This window comes from Carcharodon carcharias, chromosome 12 (genome assembly GCF_017639515.1).
Source record: "Carcharodon carcharias isolate sCarCar2 chromosome 12, sCarCar2.pri, whole genome shotgun sequence".
In the NCBI taxonomy this organism is placed as follows: domain Eukaryota; kingdom Metazoa; phylum Chordata; class Chondrichthyes; order Lamniformes; family Lamnidae; genus Carcharodon; species Carcharodon carcharias.
This window is the reverse complement of record NC_054478.1, coordinates 146633460-146637750: the sequence shown is the minus strand read 5'-3', so window position 1 is coordinate 146637750 and position 4291 is coordinate 146633460.

Sequence of the window (4291 nt, the reverse complement as noted above, 5' to 3'; positions counted from 1 at the left end):
GTGAGAAAGTGTCCGATTCCCCACTGCAATTACAGATTGCCGATGTCAACCAACCGACTGGTCAAACTGGGGGACGCAACCAACTGCTGTGGACTGGTTTGAAGGGAATGCTGCAAGTTGTCATTCCCAGTCTTGGTTGTCAATGGGCTCGAGGCTTCTGAAAGTTACAGTTACAGGTGTGCTCACTTAGTGGTTCCCCTCAAAGAGGTTATGGTTGCAGCTGGTTAGAGCTTGCTTGAATGTGATTTTTCCACTATACACAAAAGGCACCATTTCAGTAAAAATGAGAATGTTGCTTCTGTGTAGCTCCACTCGACCTGCAGCTTTATTTAAAGAGGGGATTGGAAGCACATAAATGGTTATTGAAGACAATTGTCTGTTCAGTGCAGTTTAGCAAAGTACAAAAGTCATAACCATGGCTGCCTCTGCCCAAAATACACAGAGAACTTATGTGCAACAAACTTACAGCTAATGTTAATGCAAATGGATAACACCAACTTCGCAGGCAGCACCACAGCATTTTTAGGGGTGCTCACGGGCAGGTCTCTACCTACCAGACCAGGCATAAGTCCAGAGGTGGCTTTTCAATGGCTGTGGGGCTAGGACTTTGCTTGGGGAAGGGGGAGAAGTGACCTCAGGCAAGGGAAGAGGCTGCAGGGGGAGGGCTGTACTGGGGAAGGAGGGTATCCCAGGGTGTGTGTGTGGGGCACATGTTGATCTGTGCAAGGGGCCTCAAGAGGGTGAGGGCTGAGGAGGCAATCTCCAGAGGAGATGAGGCCAGATGGAGATGTGAGGGTGTGTGTGAGCGAGAGTGAGTGGTGATGTCCCTTGTGCTGGCAGTGAGTGAGATGCCAGTGAGTGTGTGATGGGCTTGTGAGTGGGTGAGTTTAGAGTGATGAGGTGGTTGTCTTACCCTGGCGGCACGGATGAGATCATTCATCCTCTATCTGCACTGGATGGCCAACCTCTTCTCTGCAGCATTGGCACTGCCACCACCTACCAAGCCGGAGTGGTAATGTAGCTGCCGCTCCTGCAGCCGGAGCTGGGGGTAGAGGACATCACAGCGGGGCCTCCACAGCATCCAAAAGGTGCCGAGGGACGCGTCACTAAACCTGGGGCCTACAATCGTCTTGTCTTTTGAGGCCACGTCTTATTTGCAGCAGTCCTGGGCTGGAAGCTCTGAGACGTGTGCGCACGGCTGTACTTTAAATGTGGTGCCCTGCGTGATGAAGCGGCAGGGTGACAGCATGGCGGGCAAATCGGAGCCAGCCCGCCCGTCATGGAAACAGCGTGTCTCCTGGGAATGCATGATTAATGCGGCGGGTTTGGGACGACACAACGTGAGAAGCCACCATTGTGGCCGTTTTACCCGTCTGCCACCGCACTTAGAGTGAATCTGGAACGCTCCAACCCACACCTTGAGGGTTCCTGACACAGGGTCATTGCCCATCAGAAGTCTAAACCTCTCGGACAATTCCCACCAAGTTAGCACACGAGGGCTTCCGAGGGGACCCCGGTGCATCTTGGGGGTTACCTCCAGGGTACGACCATTACAGAGGTTGGAAGTGTCACCAGCTGCAGAAACCTGAGCTCCAGGTTTCGGAGTTTGAGCAGCGGCTGGAGTCACTGTGGTTCATCCGTGAGGCTGAGAGCTATGCGGATAGAGCCAGCGAGTGTGCCATGTAAATAGGCTCAAAAAATACTTTGATAGAGAGAATAAACAGGAGGAGCTACTGATGGTTGTAATTAAGGAAACAGAGGTAGGGTCTAAGTATTCTGAAATAGTCCTTCCTCTGATTAAATTGGACAATGAGGAAGTGCTTAAGAATCTAGATTTAATATTGGATCAAAAACAGAAACAGAAATACCTGGAAAAACTCAACAGGTCTGGCAGCATCGGCGGAGAAGAGCACAGTTGACGTTTCGAGTCCTCATGACCCTTCAACAGAACTAAGCAAAATAGGAAAGGCGTGAAATATAAGCTGGTTTAAGGGGGAGGGGTGGGACAGGTAGAGCTGGATAGAGGGCCAGTGATAGGTGGAGATAACCAAAAGATGTCACAGACAAAAGGACAAAGAGGTGTTGAAGGTGGTGATATTATCTAAGGAATGTGCTAATTAAGGGTAGAAAGCAGAACAGCAAGGTACAGATAGCCCTGGTGGGGGTGGGGTGAAGGAATCAAAAAAGGCTAAAAGGTAGAGATAGAACAATGGATGGAAATACATTTAAAAATAATGGAAATAGGTGGGAAAAGAAAAATCTATATAAATTATTGGAAAAAACAAAAAGGACGGGGAAGAAACGGAAAGGGGGTGGGGATGGAGGAGAGAATTCATGATGTAAAATTGTTGAACTCAATATTCAGCCTGGAAGGCTGTAAATTGTCTAGTCGGAAGATGAGGTGCTGTTCCCCCAGTTTGAGTTGAGCTTCACTGGAACAATGCAGCAGGCCAAGGACAGACATGTGCACATGAGAGCAGGGTGGAGTGTTGAAATAGCCAGCGACAGGGAGGTCTGGGTCATGCCTGCGAATAGACTGGTGTTCTGAAAAGCGGTCACCCAGTCTGCGTTTGGTCTCTCCAATGTAGAGGAAACCGCATTGGGAGCATAATATTGGATCACCTTCCAGAAAAGTGTCGGAGTGATTTAAAAGAGCTATTGCATTCACACAAAACACTTTATGGAAATAAACTGGGGAAAACAGATTTAGTTGTACATGATGTTGATGTGAGGGATTCAGGTTCAATAAGGTAACACCCATTAAATCGAATAAAAATAGCTCAGAAAGAAATTGAATTTATGCGGCATGAAACCAGTTTCTGATTGTCCACTCAGCCCGTCGATGGGGGGCCATATTCCCTGCCATTGAACGTCGGGAACCTCATTGTAATTCATCTGCATATCATTATATAAGGCCAACCCACCGGACTCATCCCCCCGCCAGTGCAAAATACTTCTTGAAGTTGGGACTTACCACCAGGGCCTTGCTCACATCGCGGACACCAAGGAATGGAAGGTGCAGGAGCCCAACAGCGGCAGCACACTGAAGGAACGTCCATGGCTGGGTGGATTGTCACGGACACGGCTCCACCTCGAAGCAGCTCACGGAAGGTGGAAAGTCACCGTTGAGGGTCTGCTCACAACAGATGATATTCGAGTGGATGGAGAGGAAGGTCCAGCTGTGTTTGGGAGAGGAAGATGCACCGGGGGGCTGGGAGGGGAAGGTCTACTGGGAGGGGAAGAGGTTTTGGGGCGGGGGCTGAGGTTGGGAGAGGGGGAACGAAAATGTTGGGGGGGTTAGGTTGAGAGAGAGTGGGGCTACTGGGGGGAATGAGGGGGTAGCGGGAGAGAAAACGACAACTGGGGAGGTAGATGTAAGGGAGGGGGTGGAAGTTGTAAGGGAAGAAGTTTGGAGGGGGGCAGGAATTTGGGGGAGTAAGGTGGAGTTCAGAGGGGGAGAAGGAGTGCGGAGAGGGGAAGGACTCCAGGGGGAGGAAGGAGTCTGAGGGAGGAGGAAATAAGGGTGAAGGAAGAAGTAAGGGTGGAGGAAGGAGCTGGGAAGGGGGAAGGACTAAGGGCGGGGTGGAGTTCAGGGTTGGTAGATGGAGAAGGGTTAAGATAGGGGAGAGTCCAAGTGGGGGAAGGGGTTCCAAGGGTGGAGAAGGGGTCCGGAGGGGGGATGGGGTCCAGAGGAGTGGGTGTCCAGGTGAACATACAAGAAGGGGTCTCATGAGTCCATGACTGCCTCCTGGGTAGTGAACTAAGGGAGGGTGTGGATCAAGGGAAGAGTGAGAATGACCGAGGGCCGAGTGAGGCGGTAGGGTCGAAGGATGAGAGTTCGACGGTATCAGTAGAAGGGACGGTTAGGGTGGCTGGTGGGGTCTCGGAGGCAGACACAGGCCCTGGGAGTGGGAAGGAGGAGGTCGGGGAGGTGAATGTGGATGGGGGGGGTGGGATTTTCGGGAAGGAAGGGAATGTACACGTTCACCTGGATATCCCCGAGGGAAAAGGGTTGTGGCTGGTAGGTCACGGACTGGAGGGGGTGGAAGGTGATGCCAGGGGGTTGGGGGGGGTGGGGGTCGACAATGATGGGGGAGAGGAAATGGTTGACTGGGGGAGGGGAAAGGATGGGGGAGTGAAAGTAAATCAGTATCACCACCACGCTGGCTAAATCTCATGGTGGGCAAGATCAGGTGCTGATGGGAGTGTGGTCAGTGGGTGGGTGGAGATACAGCTCAGACGGACACTGAAAGTGACCCCCAGCCGGCAGCATTGAAAATGCTCGGGGCAG